The sequence below is a fragment of the Ochlerotatus camptorhynchus genome, unplaced genomic scaffold (genome assembly GCF_037179485.1).
Source record: "Ochlerotatus camptorhynchus isolate MF236.1 unplaced genomic scaffold, CSIRO-AGI_Acam_v1.1 ptg000372l, whole genome shotgun sequence".
In the NCBI taxonomy this organism is placed as follows: domain Eukaryota; kingdom Metazoa; phylum Arthropoda; class Insecta; order Diptera; family Culicidae; genus Ochlerotatus; species Ochlerotatus camptorhynchus.
In genome coordinates, this window is record NW_027040860.1 from 1154877 (window position 1) to 1182734 (window position 27858).

Below are 27858 nucleotides of genomic sequence, written 5' to 3' on the forward strand. Positions count from 1 at the left end.
GACTACGTTTGTGATTTCTATATGGGGATACAATTTGTGAAAACCAAAAATAGAACATGTAACGAAATTATAAAAGATTTCAAACGTTACTAACTCAGCAGCTCCTGAACCAATTTCAATAATTTTATCACCAATCGATCAAAAATGTTTCTACGCATCGATAACAATGCTTGACTGTTGATTTTCAACAAGAAACTTTTGAAAAAGTGGTAAATTTCAAGCACTGTCCAAAAGCGTTGAAATAACTAACAAATCCACCAATTACGTACATGAATATACTGCTTCCCCAAGACAGTAATCAAAGAATCGTTTCTAGACGAAACGTGTCGATGTAGCATTGCTGCTTCTCCAACACTGTCATTAGAGAGCCGTTAGTAGACGAAACATGTCGAGGTGGCATTCGCCTCCGATCTTCGGAGGCACACTCATCGCTATATTGAGAACCACACGCCGCCAACGAGCACAAAAAAATGCTCTCCAGAGTTATAATTTTGTAACCAATCTTGGAAGCAGGAATTTTCTTCATCGACTTTCTGTTTCGTTAATAACTCGACGGCAAACACATTTATTGAAACGTTTGTAATGCTGGATGATAGAATAGCATAGCAAAAATAGTGCGAAATAGGTTAGTGAAGCTATGGTCATCAAAAGAGGAACTCGATGAAGATAATTAACTCTGCTTCTAAGCCTTTTAATTCAGTCGTCGTCATAGCAATGAAAACTAGCATCGCACCGGTTTTGGTTCTTGGGTTACACTTGCTGGTTGCAATTCTGCTGTTCAACATTTTCGAAGGACCACCAAAAACATGAAATTACACTATTTTCAAGGCATGCCTAAAATTCCGACATCCCTTCTTATTTTTACTCGTTTGATTTACCCAGGAGAGAAAATAAATAAAAGTACTAATTTATCTGAACATATATAAGGCCATGTAGTCCTACGTCACCATTGCGTACAACCCAATTGGGCTGTCCCTTGTAGTTTTTCTTTTCAAGCTTATCGGTATCAAAGCATTTATAAACCGGTATTTATCGTTATTGAATATTTGCCGTTTTCCAAAGTGAAAATTTCAACTTTTGAACTAAGAACGGCGTTTCACTGAAAGGCAGAAAAAATTTAGAGGAAGTTTTGGATTAGCTTCTGAACGAAAGTCAGCAAGAAAACTTGTAGAAAAGAAGCTTCCTGCGGTGATTTGGAAGAAACTTCTAAAAAACGTCGGAGGCCAGAGACTTTTCAGAACAGCTATAAGAAACTTCTAGGAGATGTTGGGTAAAAATGCGGAAGAAAGACTTTGCTACGGAATTTTGAAACAAATTTTTTGTGTAATTCGGTAGAGTCTTCTAAAGGCAGAAGAAACACAATATTTCGGGGACCTTTCGAGCGAAGACAGAAGAAGCTTCCGATGGATGTCGAAAGAACTTTCCGGGAGGTATCGGAAAATAACTTACGGGGTGAGGTGGAAGAAACTTCCAATGGAACTTGAGGAAATTAAAAATATGAAAATTCTGTTGGGCAATAATAATTTTGATTTAAAAAAAAAATTATAAATCGGTATAAAATCTCTAAAATCGGTATTCTGAGGAACCTTATCTGTTCGAAAATCTGTACAAATACCGATAAATCTGGCAACGCTTGGACAACTTGTACTCAATGATGCCACATATAAAGGGTGTCCACGATGAAAGTGCCACAAACAAAATTGATTCGCAAAATTCGAGTTTTCATCCGATTGCCATCAAATTTTCAGGGATTTAGAAATAACTATTAAACTTCATTTTACCATTTTACTCGTATTTTATCTACAGTCCATACGCAAATGCCCGCACCTTGGCCTTAACCCCGGGCATAAGATTCTGCACAACCTGTGAATCAACCGTTTTTTGCATGTAAACCCATACTTTCTTCAGTTCCTCGACTGTTTTCACTACCTTAGGTCGTTTAAGAAGGTGCTGCTTCATAATCGCCCAGTACTTCTCGATGGGGCGGAGCTCCGGAGTGTTGGGAGGGTTGAACATTTTCGGCAAGAAATTGACCTTATTGTCCGCATACCACTTCAGCACGTCCTTGGAGTAGTGTCTTGAAGCCAAATCCGGCCAGAAGATTGTTGGGACGTTGTGGGCCTTCAGGAGAGGAAGCAGCCGCTTCTGGAGGCACTCTTTTATGTACAGAAATACGTCAAGTTGATATTGACCAACTTTTGACCGTATCACCCTTTATGTTTCGTCGTCCATGATGCAGCATTCAACTTTCGTCAGCATGTTGAGGTACAACTTCCTGGCACGGGTTTTGGCGGACTTGTTCTGCTTCTCGTCGCGATTAGGGGCCATTTGTACCTTGAACGTTCGAAGCCCAGCCTTAGTTTTGGCCTTCTGGACAAAACTTCGGCTTAGGTGCAGCTTCTTAGCCACATCCCTAACGGAGGCGTTCGGATTTCGGTTGAAGGCCCCAACTACGCGGTTGTGATTTTTGGTGTTGTACGGAATACTTTTTCCTTCACTTCTGGGCTTCCGATCGGTGGTCATCCGTTCCTCGAACCGCTTAATCACTCGCGACACCGTGGAATTCGCGATTCCTAACGTTTTAGCGATGGAACGATGCGAGAGATCCTTGTTCTCGTGATGAATGCGCAAGATTTTATCACGCACGAGCTGTTCTTTCGACTCCATTTCCGCGAGTTTTGATCACAGGACTTTAAAACTTGCAGGATGTAAATAATGCACTATGAACTAAATCCACCCAAATTTTCATTAAATTCTACCCAACGGTTAAAAAGTTAGAGCAATTTCATAGTGTGGCAATTTCATCGTGGACACCCTTTACATACACACACATGTTCCTAGTATCATCCAAACCATTTGTGGAATAGTTCCATAATCTGGGTTATCATTGTTTTCTTTTTTTTTTATTAAGGAACATTTAAACAGCAGCAAACAAAATTAATAAATATGTATTCCCTGCGAAAGAAAACAGCAACTTCTCAATTTTCTCTCGATTTGGTCCTGAGTTTGCTCAGTCCAATTGAGCATTATTTTATGAGACATTTCTGATCAGCTGATTTTTCAATTTATGAATGAACTGTGACCACAGACAGTAACAACATCAATATCATACAATTCTTTTAGGTAAATTGGCTACTGTCATTGCGTAAAATTGACTATGTGATGTTCTATCAACATTCTCATGATGTTTAAGCGGTTGATGAAGTGTGACGTTCAACTCCTTCATACATTGAAACAGCAGGCGAACAAAACAGCCTACACATTCATATCGACTCACCTGTTTACATCATATTGGGCTCAAACGCTCCTTTGTTGCTCTTCTGCTCGGAATCCAGCAACAAACTATCGAGTATTTTCGATGTCCAATTGGCGTTGCCGGCGACTCTGTAGCTCTTTACTTCTATGGTAAAATCCATAAGCAAACGTCACACTGTGCGTGAAACATGGCGAACTTCGTACTATCCTTTCACTCCACCGAGAAATCCCATAAGAAACTGTCAATCTTTTCCAGAAGAGACGATTTTTAGACTGTGCCGTCAACGCCAATGGGAGATGAAAAAGTGTTCTCACCGATTTTGAGAGAGCGAAATTTCCATGGTTTCGATAGGAGAGGAAATGAAAGATGAACATATTGTCGATACTCCGCTCTGCGAAAAGCAACCTGAGTGATGCATCGCTTATCTAGTAGGTGAGTGAGAATTTCGATCTCTGATTTTGACTAAATAACATTTTTCCGTCGTCAAAACAATCCCGAGAAACATCTGGTTTTATGTGTTTGGATTCTAAGTGGACCAGATTTTTACTTGATTCAATATTGTATTTTTTTTGGGGATTATATATTTTTAAGAATCCGTATGAATGTGGGCGTCTTAGTGGAATACCTGTATAATACCTGTATGTTATACTTTCAGAAGTAAGCTCATTTATCTGAAGTTGATGTTATATTTTCTGATGTGAGCTAAGATTATTGAACAATATTCTAAATAAGTTCCAACTGCTTTTAAGCTGATTTGGTTTTGATTTCTAATCTAACGCCATCGACATAATCCATTAAATAGTTTATAACCACTTAAGGTGTTTCCTCGTAGAGTCCGTTTTTCCATCACACCTCGCAATTTCAAGAGCACACATGTCATCATCTAAGAGGTGTATACATCTGAAAATTTCAGACATCCCTTGCTTCTCCGCAGCAAACAACAAGTAGTAGCTTCAGCTACGTACATTAACAGAAACCTTATTATTTTAACATGTGAAATTGCGAAGTGTTACACGAAAAAGGACGCTACAGGGAATCACCTTAATGAAATCCGATCTACACTTTCTCATCTATACAATTTCACTGAAATACACACATCCCAAAAAAGCAAACCAACAACTAGTACCCTGATCAATCCCCATCTGGGAGTCTCATTAATCGTTGTTAAAAAGCATTCAATTTCCTTAAATTGCCCAGATATTACTACAACACGGTCCGGCGTGGCGTTTACCGTCGAACGGTAGCGTACTTCGGCAAACTTCTGCTGGGTGGTCCTCCGTGGCGTCCCGGGTGTGATATTTATTTTCGGTGGTAACTCAAAGCCATAAAATAAAGTGAACAGCGATGAAAAAGTGTTGTATGATCATAAAATTTGCCGCCACGCCCGAGCAGGATTTCCATTTTTTCCGTATCTGCCTGGTCATGACTGCGGTTTCTTCGGCCGAGTACGTTATCATCCTGCTGCCTTCTTCTCTGTGTGTATGTGTGTGTGTGTTTGTGTGTATACACGACTCCCCCAAAAAGGACAAAAACCGTCAACGGTGATTGCTGGAAAGGACTTTTTAAATGTGGTTTCTCTGGAGTTTGTTTGGGGTATTCCCCTAGCCGGTAGAAGGAAGATGTATGTCGGGAATTTATTGCGTGAACATTTTCCCCAGGAAGACTGCGGGTTTTGGGGGGTGAAAAATGATTAGCTCTTTAAATTTCCTACAATGGTGTTGGTCGGTTGGGCTAGCGAAAAGTGAACTCAGGCAGCAAAGTGGAAGAGTGGTTTCATGCTTTCTGGAATTGGGTGTTTTTAAGAATAAAGGGTAGGAAACCGAATACTTATGTATTTTTTATTGTATGCCAAGTCTACTTGTTCATTTGCTTTTGTTTATTAAGTTTATTATGTGAAATGTGACAGCATGAATGGGTTTTGTTGTTGCTGCCGGACTGAATAAATATTGTGTTCGTCAACAACCTAATTATTCACGTTGAAGGAACATCACAAGCCGATCTCAATTAGTTATACCATTCACAAAGCTCTCCACAACAATTGACACGGTTTCAACCAAAACAAATGAATTAACCTCTCTTTTTCAAATGCATAAATCGATATCAAAATGTCCGAAATAATCTGATTATAATCCTAATATTACAAACTGCTTGCCGCACCTATCTGATATCCAATTGCTTTCAAATATCAAACTGCAGCTGCCAGTTATTCCCCCAAACACATGCAGATGCCATGTGGGCAGGGTGTTCCAATTAAAACAAAGTCAAAAGCATACAATCAAAGTAGGTTTCAAACCAAAACATGCATGTCCGTGAATACATTATTTGGCAAATCGAAAGTGAAAAGTTCGTTCGACCGTAATGTGGGCTGTGCTGTTTTTGCTGCTGCTGATAATTCTATAATCCCTTCTTCATACCTACTCCCTTAGTCGGTCGGTTGTTCGGCGTGCGTCGATACGGTAATGACACATCTACTTTAATAGGACCCTGCGAGCGTTCTTAATTGGGGACACGTACCGTACACACTCGGTCCCATTTTAAGAACGATTTGCTTTCGTTTGGCATTACGTGGGGAAGGAAATGGAAACGTTCAGCTTCCAATGGGGCCTGAAGTCGTTTGGTATGGAAATAAGATTTGAATTTGATGTGGTTTTACCGGAAAATCTAACGAGATAATTTTTAGCAATCGACAGTTTTCCGGTCGGCACCGTAATGACATCACGTTTTACGATGAGCGGTTTGAGATCTAGCTTTGAATGATAAACGCAAAAGGGATTCTGCTGCGGTTAATTTGATTAAGACTGCTTAACATACTTTCCGGTCCAGATAGCAGCGAGTTATAGAAATGGAGGAAGATCGAACCCTAGGTAGCTGAGTGTCCGCAACACATCGGTAGCAGTCCAGTTGGGCTCGATCTCAGAACGATTGTTCTACACACTTAGAAATAACTAATTTTACACGTGACGGAATCCTTCTTTGACATAAAGGATCAGACGTAAACAATTAGTTCATGTAAAATTAAGTGCTCCGAGACTGAAAAGTTTGTTTCTCGACGAAAACTAAATTTGATTGAGATGAATTTCACGTCTGTTATGACTCAATTTTATGTCAAAATTGACGCTCGTATATGTCAGTCTCAGAGCACCTAAATTTACATGATTTTTTCTAAGTGTGTACGTTTGGCCTAAAGTCGTTTGTAATAATTATGTTTAGCATAACGCTGGTTGGCCTAAAGTCATTTAGCATAATAGTTGTTTGGCGGAATGGTTGTTTGGCCAAATGATTGTTTGGCATAATGGTCCTTTGGCATAATTAGTAAACTTGAGTGATATTCTGCTCCGTTTCAGAAGAATGGATTTAATTCACTGCTATATCTTTGAGGCCCATTGAACGTTGTGATTTTTCTGCAGTTGCCAATGAGTAGATTATCTGTGCTTTTTTAACATCATTTCAGGATAGTAAATCCAAATTGTTCGGATTTTGCCGACAGCTTGTCAAAAAGACAAAAAGTCGGAAGTGCAAAAAAAAAATATGTCAAGGTCCTAAAGAAAACTACAAATTTTTTTGTTGTAACCTATCATTTAGGCGTCTAATGAAAACCACAGAGCGAGGTTTCAATTTCCATTCCAGCCGGTTTGTCGAGCCTCTTATCGGAATCCCTTTATGAAGAGCTTTGAGTGTGTTGGTTAATTTCCTTTAAATTCGTTATAACTACTTGCAGACTTCATCATGGCCAGAGTGGTGTTGAGTACTTGGCACTGATGAAGTCTGCAAGTAGTAGACGAAATACGCGTATCTGTCAAAATATAAGCAATTATAACGGAATTTAAAGGAAATAAACCAACACACTCAAAGCTTTTTTTTGTTAAAGGAAAGTTCCATACTAGGTGTGCAAAGTCTGGAACGCACAACAATTGGTCAACTTCAAATTGGTGTATTTCTGCTAAAAATGCATAGAAAACCTTGGGGCACGACAGCTTTTGATCATGAGTAAAATCGGAGTTAATTTTGAGTAACTCTGAGCAGCTCGCGTTGCTCAACATAAAATACACATAGCAACCGATACTGTCAAGCAAAGCAAAGCAACAACATTTTAAACGGTGCGCTTGCAATGCACACTGGGCCAGGAACCGAAATTAGCAAGACAAAACCTCTAGCGCATTGGGTTTGCATTATATTGAATTGGTGTCTTTGGCAAAGTTTCTCGGTTTAACATGCACGTTCATCTGGTCATAGAAATTAGTTCCAATTTTATCCGCATAGATGGTGCTGTGATACTAACTTTCTTATTTCGCATGATAGAGGTTTGCTGTCGTAGGCAAAGCTGTAGAACATAAAATAATACATAAAAATGCCGAAGGACTCAAAGTTCTAGGTTTGCAAAAATGTTTACAAATAAACTTTGCAAAACGAAGATATAGTGAATATTGTAAAATTTAACTGAAATTTACGTTTTTGTACTATTTTCCATACAAACGAGAAATCCGTCATTCGCACGATAGAGGTTTGCTGTCTTCGGCAAAGTTGTAGAACATAAAATAATATATAAAAATGCCCAAGAATTAAAAGTTCTAGGTAACATAAACATTAGTAGAGCGTTAGACAACGTGCAGCTAGCGAAGCATAAGAGACATATTCTATCGTTTCCATCGCACGCAGCCAGCAAGCCGTGGCGAACGCTAATTGAATAAACATTGTAGTCTATGAATTCAGATATCTCAAATATATAAAATTATATGTCCGGCAAACTTTCACGTTTGATTGATGATAAATGGTACATTTCAGAAAGTAAACGACTTGTTGCTAATACTTGCTACTTTTCGAGACACTGGATTATGAAAATCATGATAATTTTCACTATTTTGGCTAATATTTCACTTGTATCGACCCAAAATATTGGGAACCCTTCCTAAAAACTTGCAACTTATTCGACTTAAAAGATACATGGCGTTAAAAATGAAGGATTTCTCGTTTGTATGTAAAATAGTACAAAAAACATAAATTTCAGTTAAATTTTACAATATTCACTATATCTTTGTTATGTGAAGACCTATTGGGCATTTTTATAAATTATTTTATGTTCTACAACTTTGCCGAAGACAGCAAACCTCTATCGTGCGAAATAAGAAAGTTAGTATCGCAGCACCATCTATGCGGATAAAATTGGAACTAATTTCTATGACCAGATGAACGTGCATGTTAAACCGAGAAACTTTGCCAAATACACCAATTCAATATAATGCAAACCCAATGCGCTAGAGGTTTTGTCTTGCTAATTTCGGTTCCTGGCCCAGTGTGCAATGCTTTACTGGGAACATCTTTCGACAATTAAAAGGCAATTGCACATGTATGAAAGGAACTACAAGCTGTCCCCTCAAAATCGATGGAAGATTTCTATGGTGACCTTACGGAACAGTCAGAGCTGTCTTGCTTTACTACCATGCCGATGACGTTTTTTTTTTTCCTTGTTTTGTTTTTTCCGTCGATCTTGTTTTCCGTGCTGAGCACCAATGCTACCGACGTGCCAGGAAGGCAGCTCCCACACCTGGACCCTACCTATCGACCCATCAACTCATGAACCGGGGACCAACGGCTTTACTTCCCATCCGAAGGAAGGCGTGATCAGAGATGTTATGCCTCAGAACATCCCGGTGGCACCGACTGGGATTGAACCCAGGCCTGCTGGGGTGAGAGGTAATCACGCTTACCACTACACCACCAGCGCCGTTGCGATGACGTTTTATTAGGGGGATTTTGTACAATCTCTATGAGAGTTCCAGTCAATCGCAAAGGGGATTCATGACAGTCTCAGTAGAGATTCCGAACAAGCCTAGGGGGAATTTAAGACAATCCCAGTTCAGTTTCCCAGCAATATCAAAGGTAACTTCGGAAAATCCAAAGAAGGAATATGAACTATCCCAGGGAGGATTCCGGACAATCACAGGAAGAATTGCACTCAATATTGACGGGGATTCATGACTGTCCAGGGGGGATTCCATATAATCCAGTCAATCCAAAGGTTGGTTTTGGACAATCCCAGTATTAAAAAATGGTATGTGATGGTTCCTACATCCTTTCGACGATCGCTCATTGACAAACTTCATATAAGTTTCAGAATAGAATCAACTATGAAGTTGGCCAGAACTAACCTATTTGGACCTGGGATGAACAATTAAATAAAAGACTGCATTCAACAATGCTCCTTTTGTGTTAAATATTGATCAACACAACAACACGAGACGATGAAAATTCAACCTGTTCCTGTTCAACCTTTTTCAACTCGTGTCTATTGATGTCTTTTTGCAGGAGTATCAGGGAAAACAACGAACGCTTCTGGAGAGAGTTGACCCTAACTCTGACATTTTCTATTGCTAAATATTCTCATAGATTTAAACCCCTCTTTCTTAATGAATGCTGGTAAATAAAATCACGAAAGAGTTTCCTCATTTCAGGCATGTAGTGCAACAAAATATGAAACCTCTTTGACCAATTTTGTGAGATTGAGTTTTAATTTTCATGAGCTAAATTAATCTTCTGAAAACATTTGGCCAAATTCTTACTTCCTTAGTCTTGAAATCACACCGTCTAGTGTTTCCTTCCCAGGCAATTTACCAGACTTATCATTTCCCGATTCCCAGAAAACTAGTTTGACTTCCCGAGAAGCAGTTTTTTTGTACGAAAACCATGTTAAACATATATTATATTAAAAATGACCACACAACTTTTGGGGAAAATTGATAGACATTTCCGGAGAAAGTTTGGCGAATCTTTAGTGCGAAGTCAGGAAAGCTTCCTGGCGAAGAATCTTTCAAACGAAACAGGTAGACGCTTCTGACACAAACTGTGAGAAACTCCCGGGCGAAGTTAGAAGAGACTTCCATGCAAATTTAGGCAGCCGGATGAAACTTTCAGAATAATTCAGAAAAGTTTTCCGTGGGAAGTCCGGATGAAATGGGAAATAGTTTCCACTTCCAGCGGTAGGACTTCTGATTGTAATCTAGGACTTTTGATTATAATCTGATACTATTGGAATGAAAAGATCATGAAACTTCCGTTGAACAATGGACGAAGGTAGAAGATTCTTCCAGGGCAAGTTAAAAAAAAAAACTTCCAGTGGATGTTGGAAGAATCTTTCGTGCAAAGTCAGACGAAACCTCCCAGAGTAATCAGAAGAATCCTTCCGAAGAAGCTGGTCGAAATCTTCAAGGGGAAGTTGGATGAAACTTCCAGAAATTGTCCGAAAAATCTTCCGGGAGAAATCCTGACGAAGTTCAAGTTTTAATAAATAACTACCGAATATATTTCCCGATTTCCGGGAAGAGTCTTCAGCTATTTTAAGATTTCCGGGTAGTTATAAATGGCTGGGATATGGAAACACTAACATCACCACATCACCAAAAACTTCAAAGACATTACACTTTAGCTATCCATCCTAGAAAGCAAAAGAGACCTAAACATCCCTTGGCTTGGACAAGAGCCATCTAACTTGGATCTTTGAATGAATGAAAACTAAATCTTGAAATCAAAACATTCTGTCAGACGGGGATTGTTTGAACATTATTTGATGAAAAATATTAGACTACTTTGTTTGTTTTTGAGTAAATATTGAGTAACTCAAATTTACACACCGCAAATATATTAACTCTGAGTACAGTTGTCTTACCCCTATACTATAGTAAAAAACCTGAAATGCTGCATTTGGAAGTTGAGTGTATTTACAATGGTTGCTATGATAACCGTTTGCTCTCCCGTTTTCAAAATGACGTCCAATCAAGAGGAGCAGCGGGTCAAAATTTTTCTCGCGCAGCAAGAGAATCCGACGTTCTCACACGCCAAGTTGGCAAAATTGCTGGATGTGGCCAAATCGACCGTGACAAACGTTTTCAAAGCGTTCGGCGAGCGTCTGTCAACCGCCAGGAAGCGGCGGCAATCTTCCAGAAGTGGCCGCGACGACGAAGAAGGTAGCGGTGAAATATAAGCGGAATCCTAACCTCTCCATCCGGAACGTCGCTGGCAAGCTCAATGTCTCCCATACTACTGTGCAGCGGGCCAAGAAACGAGCCGGGTTGTCGACGTTTAAAAAGGTGAAGGTGGTGAACCGAGATTACAAACAAAACACGTCGGCAAAGCAGCGGTCTCCAAAGCTGTATACGAATCTGCTCACAAAGTTCGACTGTGTCGTCATGGACGACGAAACTTATGTGAAGGCGGATTTCAAGCAGCTTCCGGGACAGGAGTTTCATACCGCATCAGGAAAAGGGAAGGTGGCTGAAATTTTCAAAACCATCAAACTATCGAATTTCCTGAAGAAATATCTCGTCTGGCAGGTCATATGCACGTGTGGCATTTTCATTACTACGGGAACCATCAATCAAGAGATCTACGCCCAGGAGTGCCTGGAAATGCGGCTGCTACCATTCCTTAAGCAACATAATAGACCTGTGCTGTTCTGGCCGGACTTGGCGAGCTGCCACTATGGGAAAAAGGCAATCGGGTGGTACGATGCGAACAACGTGGTTGTGGTACCCAAAGACCACAACCCTCCCAACAGTCCAGAACTCGGCCCTATTGAACGGTATTGGGCCTTGGTCAAACGGAATCTAAAAAAAAAACTAATAAATCCATGGAAAACGAGCAGCAGTTCAAATCTAACTGGCGTTCGGTGGCGAATAAGGTCGATAAGACCACTGTGCAAAATTGAATGGAAGGGGTTAAGCGGAAGGCACGGCAGTTCGGATTTGGTAAACCAAAAGAATAAACCAACATTTTTTCCTTTAAATATATGAATTGAACTACCACAAGAAAAATAAAAAGATTTTTGACTGAAAGAAACGATTTTTTCTTGTCGACCAATTTTTGCACGTTCCAGTCTTAATTATCCATATTCTTGTGTTTATAATTCAGGCTGCGCAATCTTTCAATGAAGATGCTTCTTATATGAAAAGTATTGAAAAAGACATGTAATAAAATTTCCTTAGATCAAAAGCTGTTAGGAGTTCCGACCTTAAATTTTGTCGAAATTTATATCAATTCAATGAAAAATAGTACTACCTTGCTCTGAGTATTTGTGATTCACGAACCACGATCCACTATAGCTAACTCTACAGGCATCGCAAAATCACAGTAGACCAACATTGGATGGCCATGTCTTGAAGTTGGTAACGTTAAGTCCAACACAATTCACGTGGAATAGTCTATTGCATACTCCACTGCAGAGGATGTATTTGCCCTAACCGTCAATGGGCTCCGAACAAGTTTTACATGCGTTCATGATGATCAAAAACCTCTTACCGTTGTTCAATGCTGCGTGATATGACGGTGATTAAAGCTGCAATGAAAGCGCCTATCTGTATGCCTCATTTAGGTGGTTAAGTTTCGAAGGTTTGCCGGCACATGGCGCTTCGGATGAGAGACAACGAGTAGAGAAGTATCCGGGACAGGAACTGACAATCTAGCTTTTTATTCTTCTTAATGGTTTTGAAGAATGCTCTTCGGAAAATTGTGCGTGGTGTTTGACGGAGTTGACCAATGATGCCAGGAATGTAATTTTTTTTTGTATTTTAATTTGGATTTTATTCGGAGTTTCTACCGCAGTTCTGTAGCTTGTGCATCAATTTTGATCAACACAATAAAAACAACCATAAAAAACCACAATATCCATCGCTTAAAACACGCAGTGCACTCATTTTTCAACATTCCTTTCGCAAATATAAACAATTAACACCGTCATTGACGTCAAAATTGATTTCGGCATCACTGCCAGCCAGATTGATGCGATCCCTGTGTCCTTTTCATTCCACGATTGCTTCTGTCAAATCGACCAATCAGAAACTGGCTCATATTTGACAGCAAATGCTACCCGATTGTCAAGTCCCGTCGCCGGTAGGTATGAGCGTTGTCAGTATGCACGAATATAATATTTGGTATTTTTAAATTCAATCAATAGATAATAGATGTACCGAGAATTAAATGCAAGGATTTCAAGCTAAAATGTTCAGACCGTGAGATATTCACAATCAATACCGAAATTTCGCATAAATGTCAAACCCGTTTTGTGTGTGTGCTGCTGATTTTCACTGTTGCCCAATGCTTAGGGAACTTTCAAAAATAACGTAGTGGTTATTTCTGACCTACTAGAAGATGCATTTGGGTAACGGTGACTGAGTTCTGTTTGTAAATCGATCAATTTCCGGGATTTTCGAACATTGAAAATAACTTTCGAAATCTCACGTTTAACTACGAGTTAAATTTAACTTGGAAATTGAAACAAAGCCCAAGAAGCATTTCTCGTAATGATAGTGTATTAGAATGCTTTGTTGATTATTCATGAACTCTTGATCGCTGCAAATGCTTGTGAATATTTGAGGTAGCCAAAAACGTGAACAAAGAGATGAAATTTTAAGCTTTTTCGCATTTATATCGTTATGACGCAACTGAGAAGTGTAGAGGGAATTTATAACTGAAATTGTAACCAGTTCGTTTATCTTTGCCTTTGCCTGTTATACCTAATTATCTAAAATATAAATCGTTCAGCTCAAACCTTTGTAAGGGTGAAAGGTGGGACCATCATCCAGGGTTGCTTCCATTCACTAGCTATACAAAATGCTTTCCGAAATTATGCAATCATTAGATGATAAAATGATATGTTGTTCTTGTAAGTAACAAGTAGAGGGTTTTACACCATGTGTGTTTGACTCATAAAACCTGTCAATTTCGCTTTCAGAGCGTCACAGTAAGCTATCTTATGATTCGTGAGCGTTCACTCAGAGTGAGCGCTCACGAGTCGTAATATCGCTGATTGTAACGCACTGAAAGCAATATTGACAGATTTTATGTGTCAAACATGTATTTCACGAGCTCTTCTTGTACCTTACAAGTACTTATTATCATTATGCCATCTCATGATTTCATAATTCCGAAAAACATTTTTCTATAGCAAGTGAGTGGAAGGATAAATAATCAACTGCTTTCGGGGTAGCACTACATCTTGCACATATTACATAGTAGGATAGTAACGTAGATTTGTTGCCCTATTTTTCCCGCCAAGTACACCAATGTTGCCAGCTGAGCAGTTGATAGACCATGTCTGAAGAACGTCATCTTCCTAATTATTTTCAAATGACGTCCAATATTAAAGTGGTATTTTAAATAGTTGTAGCTGGGAAAATTTCACATTAAAACAGATAGCAAACTATTTCGAAAATCATTACAGCGAAGGGCTGGAATCATGATAACAAAAAGTTCATTCTTCCAATAGCAATTCCCGTATACACTTTAAAATCGGCCCTATGAGCTAGCAGCCAAATGAGCTGAAATTTTGGGAGAATTATCAGAACCTGATTTAAAATCGATTGAGCTTGGTGGAGCAATATCGATATAATCCATACAAATGGATAACCAAGCAACCTGGGTTATTTCTAGTGACTAACAAAATGACTCGGGATCAAAACCAGACCACCCCCAAACTACCCTTGCCTGAATCGCTTATGTACTTTAAATATTTTTCGACTTTGTCAATAAACAATACCAAAATTTTTCATGTTTAATGTTTATAACAGTCCGATTCAAATTGTACGAATCTCAAAGAGCGCTTGCAGTTTCCTCTTCGTCGATATCACTGTTCTCGACGTTGTCATCTGTGATGGCCAAAAGTTGCAGAGCATTCCCGGAGCACACTTCACTTTTGTTTTTCGGTAGTTCCCTCATGTTGGAAATTAACGTCCGGTAATAAATCGTATGAATACTTGGATAAATGTGTATTCAACTAATAACTCTTATACTATCATCAGCCTACGAAACTAACTACGAGAGGTTCGAAAGCTACGGAATAGAAACGGCTCGTAAACTAGTAGATCTATATCTATGGTACTATCTCCCCGTGTCTGTTCATAAAGTGCTCATACACGGGGCGAAAATGATTTCTTTGTTTCTAATACCCATTGAGCAACTATCTGAAGAGGCCCAGGAAAGCAGAAACAAAGCTACCAAGCAATACAGAACCCACCACACAAGAAAGTTTTCCAGTGAAGCCACGAATACAGATCTTCTTCGCCGTCTTCTGGAATCCTCCGGTCCGAGGGAACTACCGAAAAACAAAAGTGAGGTGTGCTCCGGGGATGACAACGGCGAGAACAGTGATATCGACGAAGAGGAAACTGCAAGCGCTCTTTGAGATTCGTACAATTTGAATCGGACGGTTATAAACATTAAACATGAAAAATTTTGGTATTGTTTATTGACAAAATCGAACAATATTTAAAGTACATAAGCGATTCAGGCAAGGGTCGTTTGGGGGTGGTCTGGTTTTGATCCCGAGTCATTTTGTTAGTCACTAGAAATAACCCAGGTTGCTTGGTTATCCATTTGTATGCCTCTTTTCACACCTACTCGATAACAGTCCCGTGGTTTCACTAAATCGCCATTTCAAATTCTGAAAAGTGACAAGTTTCAATGCAAGTATTTCGGTTAAGGGTTACGAGGGGGCGATCTGGTTTCTTCGCTATTTTATTGCATTTTCTTGTACTTTTATTTGCTCATAGAATGGCCTGCTCCTTTTTGCCCGTTTAGAAGTTATTGGTATTGGAAGTTGGGTAATTTTCAACCAAAAAATGTAAATAATTTTTCAAATATTAATGATAGCAATTTGCAGTCTTCTGAAAAGATATGTAATTTGATATTTCTAACATCTTTGTAGAACATGCCAAACATGTAGAAATATTGTAGAAAAAGTTACAGATACAAAATTGATTTTAACGATGTTAGCGTTAGCGTTGTTATGATATACTTCGTAGATTGGATACTAGCGACACTCACGTCTCTTCTAAAATTCTCAGTTAGACTACTTTTAGGAATAATACTGGGGAGTAAACATTGGTTCCAATCTAGACAAGAGTAACAGAAGCATGACTGTCGCTATTCCCGGCCACGCCCATCTTTACCATAACTAGGGATAGGGAAGGAAATGTTTATGTAGTACTTACTTAACGAGAGGCCACCGACTTAGCGACACCCTCATAAGTGCTACGGAGTTGGAGGGTTGGGTAGGGTATTCGGTTAGGATTCACCTCAAGTTGGCGATGCAACCAAAAGTATGTATTGTTTATTTGTTGTTTATTTAATCTCTCGATAGCCGGCTATCGAAAGAACATATTCATTTTGTTTAGTGATCATGAATTTTAAGAGTCATGACGGAGAGCTTGGGATTAAACCCGTGATTTTCTGCTCAGTAAGCAAACACGATCCCTCCAGGGTCATCGAGCATCTCAGAACCATAACGCTTCGCGACAATACAGGCTATGTTTTCGCTTGATATGCAAATAGTTTTCGATGTTAATATTCAATATCAAATATACAAATGATGGTGGCGATTTATTGTGCTGTGGAAGAGCTTGGGGTTAAATCCATGATTTTCTGCTCAGTAAGCAAAATCGATCCCTCCAGGGTCATCGAGCATCTCATAATCCACAGCGCTTCGCGTCAAAGTACGAATATATGGATGAACTATCTATTATTGAATAACTATTATTTACGATAATTACATGACAGAAATAAAATATAAACTACAAACAAAACGTGACTACTAAAATCTCAAAAAGATATTCTCACAAATATATTTCACGCAACCAAGAATTTTAAAACCATTAGACGCTATAATGATACTCTGCACATGATAAACACAAGAAGAGGCAAAAAAAACAAGCGTCCGACAAACAAAATCCGCCAAATCCACTTGCAGTCACAATCAACGATTCTACGAATCGCGAGCGCTCACGAATCATAAAACCGCCGATTGCGGCACTCTGAAATCGAAATTGACAGGCTCTATGCGTCAAACACCCGCCCTCCAATCTCCTCCCGCATCCAACATCACAAATCTCCATTACAACATCTAACGAATTCAAAACTCCGAAAATCACTCATCTATAGGAAGTGAGTGGAAGCAACCCTGCAAGCAACCATTCTTCATGATACACTTTTTCTGCCTATCTTTCTATTGGGCCTGTGGACATGCGTTAGCTTCGAAGCTTCTAACCAAACTGGGGAAATTTTCAGATCACAAAAAAAAACTTGAAAATAAAAATTTCAAAGGTAAATACAAGTAAAATAAATATTGATTATTTAACGCAAAAACGAGCAAGTAATATTAAATCTCTTGTATCGTATGCTTATGCTAATTGACTGTAACAAAAATAATACGCTTAAATAAAATAAAATATTAATAAAATGATATGCAAAATTTACTAGAAGATCATTACTTTATTGATGAGATGTTTCTAATAAGCCCTCCCAGTTCCTCTGTATACAGAAAAAAATCTGATACTATAATCAGAATTGCTCAGTCTGCATGAAGCAGCCGATTTCATCAAGGAAGTTCTATTAACAACCAAGAATTAATCGTTTGAGGCATACTGAAGCATTAAGAAGGTGATATGTGTCACTATAGGAAATCATCATCGTTGCAAATATAAAGAAATTAAACATAACCACCATGATCACAGATAAAGGGAACTTTAAAGTACAAAAACATCACTGAAGACATCAAACGTCTAAAACCAGAAACAAAAGCACTTGGATGACTATCTTGACGTTCCCACTCGATCTCAACATGTGAAAATTGTGCGCTCGATAAATTACAGTATGAACGTGGCTCTTCGAAAAGATGTCCAAGACAAAATTGTAGAAAACTGATAGATGGTATCGAAACAAGTGAAAAAATAAACAGGAACGAACTCACCAAATGAACGATGGTTTGCACGTGAAGCCAATACTTGAAAGACTGTTGCATCTCTTAATTCTAGCTAAACTTTTCATAACATTCCTTCGGATCTTCAAAGAAGCTCTTGCACCTGCTTCCAATCAGAATCATCGATTATGATAAACGAAAACACTTTGGAATGCATTTCCAACCGATCACTTTCACTTTCTTGCACTAAAATTAGAAAACGCCAAGAAAAAATAAAACCGTAAATTTGACACTCGGAAATTTTTCGCATCCACACAGAAGCAGAGCACACTTCGATCCTTTTCGCTCGTGTCCGTCCAGGTTCTGGTACATTAACTTATATCTATGCATGGTAATTATACTTTGCAACTCACCTTTTGATTATAAATGTTGATAATGCTGAAACTATATGAATGTTAGTGATCATTATTAGGTGTATGCTGCAATGGAGTAGTAATTGAAGGAAATGAGGTTCTCATGTGGCTTATAGGTAATTCTAAAATAGGTAAATCATGCAACTACACACCTTTTACAATTCTTATCCTACTTACCAGTTCCGTCCAGTATAAACTGGCTGTTTCCAAATGGCCTAATCCTTTCTGACTGCTTACTCTCTTACGTTTCTCGCTTTTTTCCTTCTTCCTATTGAAAATCTGGCCGTGTTCCCATTTGTTCTAAGGTAGGTAATATTGGTACATGAGGGCAAGTTAAGTGTGAGTTGCATGCGTTGGTTAGTCGTTTGGGTCATGGTGTTGTGTTCCCTATTTTATTTGCCTCTATTCAGCTCTCAGATCGCCCCCTCCCCCCAAACTATTGCGGATGAGAAAAAGAACCCATATTTGGTAACTTCTCGCGAGCTGCAATGCATAAGATATGAATAACAAACAAATCTAGAACGGGACTTAAACATATAACATTTTCTAATACTGAACATGATTAGTATAGTATGAATAATGAGAATTGGATGAAGAAAAGACGATCCCAAAAGAATGTTCCCTAGCAATAAAACTATTACTCTGTGCTAATAAGAGTTATTTCAAAATGGGCATCCATACTCAGAAACTATACCCGACCTCAAAAAACTGTACCGAAATCAGAACAGCTAAACTACTCGGTAAGATTTTGGCATTTCTATTTAATTGTATTAAGCAATCTCACAGAGACCAGACGTCCAAGTTCGGTCAGAAACTTGTGTAAAGTTAAGTGGAAACGTTGCCGTTACGTAGCACTAGCATCTCCTGATTTCCTCTATAAATTTATCACTTTCGACCAATTTGGCGCTAGTACCGATAAATTACCTGCTGAAAATTGCCACTTGGCGCTACCAGCACTTAGTGTCTAGTGTAAGTTTTGCAACGCCAGCGCCATCATGTTGTCAAAGAGGGTTTTTAAGTGGGGAAGTCGCCGTTAGTGGCGCTTAAGTCGAATAGGAATCTTTACACAAGTTTTTAGAGAAATTTTGGAGCCTCAACGTCTGTTTTCTGTGGCTATCTTATTTCGAGCTCTTTTCAATAATTGCAACATGTGAATAATGCAGAACAAGTTTAAATTGTTCTAGCGCCAAATTGGTTTTGAAGGAAGGTCAAACTACAAACGAACAGCTCAGCCGCTCTGAACCCTATGAAAATTATGCTTTCCCAATATGGTACCTTCTCTCACTATAAACCTGTCATTTCTAGCCTATCTGAACTATTTAATAAATGGAAACCATAACATGGGTTACGCTCCTCCTAAGCGGGCCCTCCGCAAACTATCTCTGTCTTATCTCAAATGCCAATGGTTTGAATGTATCAATACATTGGAAATGACGTTCAATCAAATAAACCCATACCCCACTCACTTGGCCAGGCTTCAGAATCGTCCAGTGGGCAGTGCGCTCTGCACTCCAAGTACCCTTTCTTTCAAATTTACCCCAAATTTTATATTTTACCCCTCTGAGTGTTGATTAATCACAATGAAACATTGTGACAGAGCACGGACTTGAGGTTACTAGAGTATTAAATAATCTAGGTCCTATATAGGATTATATCTGAAAAATCCAAATTTGGCCAACGCCCACCTACAAAATTGATTTTAACGATGTCTCCACAAAGTAACCTTTATATCTCAGCAGCTATAAAAACTAAAAAGTTACAGTCTTCAGCAAAGTTGTTCACAATAATGTTCTCTACAGCTTCGCGCAACACAATTATTTTGTATCTCATCATACTAAAAAATAAATTTGGCATCTCACTTTTAGGTGGATTAATCTTTAATTTTCTTTTACCATAAGAAGAAGTGTTGTCACCCGAGAAACTTCTCAGAAGACACCTAGTACCTTTAATCATCCATTTCAGCGTAAATAAAAAAGTGCGTGTTTTGATACCCTTGGCACCACTGTGCACCGTAGTGCTCTAATCTACAGAATCTGTCATCGAACATTTCCGGAATTTGAAAATTCTTGCAATTTGCGGAGGTTTTTCCAAAAACAACTTCGTAATTCTGCAGCTTTCAATCCTTCGAAAATCAGGGTTGTTCTTCAAAATATGTTAACCGTTTCCTTGAATGATCTCACGCCCCGTCTAATTCGCATTCATTCTTTGGCAAGGCTTCGTCTATCCAACCATGAAGTTCATTTATAAATCAACGCGTTTTGAATTGTAAGACAAGTAACGAATAGAACGCACAGAAAACAGACTCATGACGCCTAGACTATTCCATTCCCAGCTCCGACCCGAACTTCCCTACTCTCATTCGATTACAAATTTGGAACGATTTATCACCAATGTAAGAACGACCAACGCTAAGTTACATCGTTCGCAAAGCGTGGACAAAACACAGTGCGCACAGCCAGTGCTATGGCCAGATATGGAGCTCGATTTTTCTCAACAAAAAAAAACCTTGAAGAAACTTCCCAGAAAAGTAAATCGCAGGAAATTTTCTCACCCGAGGTTTTTCATTTGCCAAAATGATGCTGTTACACATAATGGCTGTTGCCTGCCATCACCGACGACGTCGTCTCAAAGGATAGCTTTCAATAATAGAAAACATGAATTTCGGTTAGTGTAAACAAATTGCTTTAAAATGAAGAAATATACCCGCGTGGCTCATTCCGGTTTCGGGGTTTCACTGGGGCTGCTGGCTGTTGCTGTTGGTTTCCCACAGACCGAAACGCTTCTGCCGAAAGGATGTCGGAGAGAAAATTTAATGACGACGCTTTATGGTGATTTCCAAGTCTCTCGAGGTGTGGTACTTACCGGAAAATTGGCAGACGTGTTGTGTTGTGTGCTGAAAGTGAGAAGTGAGAAAAAAGGGTTATTTCAACGATGATTGTAAACATAGCAGTGCATTAAATCAATGTGCCGTCTCTCTGATCAACAGTATGTATGTTTAGTCGAGTGAGAAACCTTGAGAGGAAACAGTAACTGTCATGTGTCATGTGCATCCGTTTATACTCGTTTATCTTCATCTGCAGTGGTAGGTACTGATTGTACACAAACAATTTATTCCATCTCGTCTACAAACTCTGTGCAGTTCATCATCGCATATGCATTATTGATGCGAGCCGTAATCCTTTGTCAAGAGATGGTGCATAGCAAATTGTCGTCAACCTTGGCAACGCGAGGACGACGGTCGGTGGTGCGGTGTACCGCTCCACGTGGGAGATACATATAGTGGCATAGTGCACATTGATGCCGAACAACAATAGGTTTTGCCAAGTGTCGACACACATGGGTTGCACTACAAGGGAGTCAGTCATCATCATTCACTGTACTACAATGCTTCATGTTGTGTTTGGTAGAAAGTGGGAGTGTATGTAGGTAAATATGGTGACGAGCCATGTCTATGCATAAAAATGCTCTATCTTGTTCGAAGAATACAATGGAGGCACACACGAGGTAAGCTATTAGGATTCCTTCGTCGTTTTGTTGCACCACAGAGAAAGGAAATGATATTGCATGGAAAAATCTTTTCAATGGGCAGAGCTTTTTCTTCCTCAGGAGACAAATGTGCATTCTTCCGTGTTGAACAATGTAGGATATGGGTTTGCTATAAAATCCAGTGCTGGGAGAAGACTGATTAGTTGCATGGATTCTCATGCAAACGTTGATCGTTCATTGTAAAATTGAAATTCCTTCTAAAACAAATCTCTCGAAGCAGCTGTTTGCAATTAATTTCAAAACAAAAACTTTCTAAAATTCGATGTGCAACAGGTGAAAAACAATCAACCTGTTGTCACCGGAGCCTTCCATCCATCCATCCACGGATATCGGTTCCGCGAACGAAAGTAAGAACAAAAATTTTCCCTGGGTAGAGCAACCTTCTGTTTGTTTACATGCTGCGGGCTAGAATCAACCGGTCGGTCCCAATTGTCAACATGTCGGAGCGAGACTTCCTCCTACGGAGCACCATGTAGCGAAAAAAAACAGGAGCCTTATAACGATTGCGTACTGATGGCTTCACCTCAACTCTGTGCAGCAAACTCAATTCTCCGTTCGAAAGCTTTAATATTAGATGTTCTATACCATGCATGACAACTTCCACCCAACCACATCCGACCACCATGCTCTGTATGGCGAAAAGTTTTACATTCCTGTTTGATATTTTCGTAAAAAATGTAGCTCCTGCGGGATTACACCTGTTCATATAGGAAAAACTGGAATGGAGAACTAGAGAGGTGGTTTGAACTGGTTGATAGATGTGTTCAGAGAGGTACCATTGTGTGCCGATAAACTTTTAGCCGGTGTTATTTTTTCAGCATTCCTCGATACTTGATTGTTGATACTTAAAGCAGCAAGGACTTGGCAAAAGGAGTACCGGTTACAATAGTACCTCTCTGTAGCTGATTGTGTAAAGTTTCTAGTATGGTCTCACGATTCAGCAAATTAAACTCATCAATTCTAGACTATCATTTGAAAAGGGTGGAATTGAAAAATTACCATATCGAGAAAACCGCTTGCAAATTTTGGTAACCAGAATGTGAATCCAATTTCACGGATTAATATGAAGGGAAGGTTGTTGGACAGATGGTCGAAGGACATAAGATCGAAGGACGAAAGGTTGAAGGGCTAAAGTGTTCACTCGGCTGTCGACAAAAGCAGGCCACTCTCGATGTGTGCCACGCGCTCGTCTGTTTACTCGGCAGCAACCATTGTGTGGTCCTCCTCATTGTTCTTCGTCAGCAGTTCTTTCGGTCGATGCGTCGTCGACTTTGGAAAACAACCGTTTCGTGATGAGTGTGTGAGTGCTGACCACGTTTTGCGTCCATAGCTGCAACTGTCATACAGCCACTAGAAGCGGCTCCAGTTATGATGGAGGAGGCTTTTTAGATAGCGGAAGATAAAGTGTTTATTGTGTTGTACCTTTTGACTATAGTTTTAAGATGTATTGTATAGACCAAGAATCCTTGGCTCTGTGAAGTTAATACGTTTGAGCCTTATCAAATAAATAAATAAGCGAAAAATAAATAAATAAAGTTCGAATTTAACTTAAAGCATGAGCATGAGCATGATTGACCGCCTACGGTTGCTACTCTGTTATTGTCAGACCAGCTGTAATTACACAGAGAACCAATAGACGATGCTTGGGACTAGCAATCATCCTCAATGTGTAAACATTGGTGATCTCAAGCTAGGCAATACCAGCGCCGGCGACGCTTAAATACAGGTCAAGAAAGGAATGGGTAGAAATGTGTTGACGTGACACTCGCTTTGATGGAAGCCGTGAACACCTCTGCACTTCCATGAGCAATTATTGAGATATTGGGATTGCAGCAGGGTTCGTTTAGGTAAACGATAAGTTGAATTGATGTCCTAACAATCATATAACGCGAAGGAGCTTGGGATTTAACTAACAATGTTCTGCTTAGTTTGCAAAAAAGTTTGCCACTAGGCAAACCAGCTCCTTTTTAATCATCGAGTTGCTTTTTTTTTAATCTTTATTTGAGAGATTTTTAGCCGAAGGCACATCGTGTTGCTGTTATTACCATGTAGTTTTTTTCCCGATCGGAATTATGGTTCCGAAGTTATGAACAAAAATGTGAATTCCAGATTCCATCGGAGAATTCGCAAAAAATTGAAATATCAAAAACTCATCATGCGAAACCTTAAATCACATTAGAATTTTACTATAAGATCAATGGTGGGCATATTCAGATCCAATGATCACAATGGCCTCTTTCAGATGTACCTCTTACCCTCCAGGAAGTGGACAGATTCTGACATTCGCCGAAATGCATCGTGCCATACCTCAAATCACATGAAACTCAACATAATGATTGGTGCAAGTATTTATAATTATTTTCCTTAACTTATAGCTTACCTGATACTTTGAAAAAGTTCGTTATGGGATCCCTTTGATTTTTCTCGGATTCCACATTTTTACGACTCTTATTCAGGTACAAAACGGCGAAAATCGCTGCTTGGATCATCACTAAAACTGCATCCGGGGGTGGGTGTATTCGAATAAAAATATGGAATAGGATGGAAACACACTGTCCGTTTCATTCACTTCTGCAGTGACAGTGACTATAGATAGTCAAGTTATAGACTGGCCAACGTGAGTGAACGTATCCAAACAAACCGTCAAATCGTATGGAAAACGATCATTTTGGATACAACATGGCAGCATATTGACAGGTCTATAACTATGACCGTCTATAACAGAGACAGCTTGTTCGTGCGGTGGATTTGCATCACACGTGTAATTTGATTAAAGATGTAAAACAGTGTAGCCAACTAAATTTAAAAAATTCCTTTGATTACAAAAGTTTGTAATAGATTGTAACGAAAAAAAATGTCTGAGAAAAAAATAAAAGTCTGTAAATTTACAGACATGTCTACAGTCCTTTTATGTTCAATTCGACCATTTTTACATTAGATCTTTTGTCGCTCCAAGTTCAAATTGATCTTTTGTCCATTTGACCTTTGGTCCCTGCAAGTTCAATTCGACCATTTATCCATTCGACTATTAGTCCCTATGAATTTGAACTTTTGTCCATTCGAACATTTGTCCTTCGACCATTTGTCCTTCAACCTTTTTCCTCTCGACTTTTTGTCATAGACTCTGTGTGGAATAATTTTATAAGCTTACATTACAGTTAATAGTGTAATCTATAAGAAAAATATCTCAACTTCCCTGAGCATAGGGTATTAAGCAACACGTATTAAAACTAAAAAAGGAGAAGTGAAGTGAGATTTAGAGAACGGATTTTTCCACGTCCCGGTGGACGAGGACAGCCGCAAGTACACAGCTTTCTTTACACCTTCCGGCCAATACGAGTTTTTAGCAACGCCATTTGGGTTGAGTACATCGCCAACCGTGTTCCAGTGGTATTTTCCCCTTGTAACAATTTGGGTTTTATGAGGGTTCTGAAGACCATTATTTAGACTTGTAGAATGCTATAAAACTTGCAATGCTACTTGGGTGGCATAGGCGTAGCCAGAGGGGGGCAACTGCCCCCCCCCCTAAACTCAGCAACACAAAGGTTTTCGGTGAAATGGCATTCAGCCAAATTTTCCGTAGTAAATTTTTTCGCCCCTCCCTAGCTCAAAACCTGGCTACGCTACGCTACGCTACGCAACGGGTGGTGGTAGTGTACATCGTACTTACCTTACCAATCAGGCTAAGGCCTTGTTGTCCTCTGCTGTCCGAAGAAGTCGTCTCCACTCTACTCGATCCATGGCCACAGTTCGCCAGCCTCGTAGTCTGCGAAGGGTCCGCAGGTCACCTTCTACTTGGTCGATCCACCTTGCCCGCTGCGCGCCTCTTCTTCTTGTTCCTGTTGGGTCACTTTCTAGAACCATTTTCACTGAGTCGTCGTGCGGCATTCTTACGACGTGCCCAGCCCACCGTAGTCGCCCAATTTTTGCAATGTGGACGATGGATGGTTCTCCCAGCAGCTGGTGCAATTCGTGGTTTATTCGCCTCCTCCACGTTCCGTCATCCATCTGCACTCCACCGTAGATGGTACGCAACACCTTCCGTTCGAAAACACCAAGGGCGCGTTGGTCCTCCACGAGCATAGTCCAGGTCACGTGGCCGTAAAGGACCACCGGTCTAATCAGCGTCTTGTAGACAGTCAACTTCGTGCGGCGGCGAATTTTATTCGACCGGAGCGTCCTCCGGAGTCCAAAGTAGGCACGATTCCCTGCCATAATGCGTCTTTGAATTTCTCTGCTGGTATCATTTTCGGCGGTCGCCAGTGAGCCCAAATACACGAACTCATCGACCACCTCGATTTCGTCACCGTCAATCTGAACTCGGGGTGGGAGGCTAACATTGTCTTCCCTAGAACCTCTTGCTTTCATGTATTTTGTCTTTGATGCGTTGATGGCAAGTCCAATCCGTCTAGCTTCAGCCTTCAGTCTGATGTACGTTTCCGCCATCATCACAAAGTTCCGTGCCATAATGTCAATGTCATCGGCAAAACCAAGGAGCTGGATGGACTTCCTGAATATCGTGCCACTCGTGTCTATCCCAGCTCTTCTGATCACACCTTCTAACGCGATGTTCAACAGCAGACACGAAAGTCCATCACCCTGCCGTAACCCCCTTCGAGATTCAAAGGGACTCGAGAGTGTCCCCGATACTCGAACAACGCACATCACTCGATCCATCGTCGCCTTGATCAATCGCGTTAGTTTATCCGGAAGTCCGTACTCGTGCATAATCTGCCATAGCTGATCTCGATCGATTGTGTCGTATGCGGATTTGAAATCGATGAACAAATGATGTTTGGGCACGTTGTATTCGCGGCATTTCTGCAGAACCTGCTGAATCGCGAAAATTTGGTCCGTGGTAGCGCGGGCACCCATGAATCCCGCCTGGTATTGCCCCACGAACTCTCTTGCATATGGTGACAGACGGCGGCATAGAATTTGGGAGAGTACCTTGTAGGCGGCGCTCAGCAGTGTGATCGCACGGCAGTTGCAGCAATCCAACTTGTCGCCCTTTTTGTAGATTGGGCATGCGACACCTTCCATCCACTCCTCCGGTAATATCTCCTCCTCCCAAATCTTGGCAATTACCCAGTGCAGCGCTCTAGCCAGTGCTTCACCACCGTATTTCAATAGCTCACTTGGTAGTTGATCTACACCAGTTGCTTTGTTGTTCTTCAGCCGACCGATCTCCTCCTCAACTTCTTGAAGATCAGGGGCCGGTAGCCTGTCGTCTTCTGCGCGTGCTCCAAGGTCTGTTGCCGTGCCTCCTTCATTTTCTGCTGCTTCACCGTTGAGGTGCTCGTCATAGTACTGCTTCCACCTCTCAATCACCTCACACTCGTTCGTGAGAAGGTTACCGTCCAAGTCCTTGCACATATCGGCTTGCGGCACGTAGCCTTTGCGCGAACTATTTAGCTTCTCGTAGAACTTCCGTGTGTCGTTTACGCGGTACAGATTTTCCATCGCTCGCGATCTCGGTCTTCCTGCTGACGCTTCTTCCTTCGGAAAACCGAGTTTTGTCTGTTCCGCGCTTGTCTGTATCGCTCCACATTCAATCTCGTGCGGTGTTGCAGCATTCTCGCCCGTGCTGCATTCTTCTCCTCTACTAACAGTTTGCATTCGCCGTCAAACCAGTCATTTCTTCGGTCCGGGATTGCAGTACCTAGTGTCGCTGCAGCAGTACTACCTATGGCTGAACGGATGTCCCTCCAGCCATCTTCAAGAGAAGCTGCGCCAAGCTGCTCTTCCGTGGGTAGTGCAACTTCCAGCTGCTGCGCGTAGTCCTGGGCAACTCCGGTGTCCCGTAGTTGCTCAATGTTGGGTCGGTGCGTTCGACTTCGACGTGTGTTATGCACCGTCGAGAGTTTTGAGCGCATGCATACTGCAACTAGGTAGTGGTCCGAATCTATGTTCGCACTGCGGTACGTGCGGACGTTGATAATGTCGGAGAAGAATTTCCCGTT

General features: G+C 40.4%; 1 protein-coding gene across 1 annotated transcript in view; it reads right to left on the reverse strand.

Annotated features, from left to right (window-relative positions):
- Nucleotides 1-27858, reverse strand: part of LOC135710239 (neural-cadherin-like) — a 1396020-nt gene that overhangs the window by 1105517 nt on the left and 262645 nt on the right. Inside the window, exon 2 of the mRNA XM_065232757.1 lies at nucleotides 21212-21242. The gene's annotated coding sequence lies outside the window, so the exon portion shown is untranslated. The remainder of the gene's footprint in view (nucleotides 1-21211; nucleotides 21243-27858) is intronic.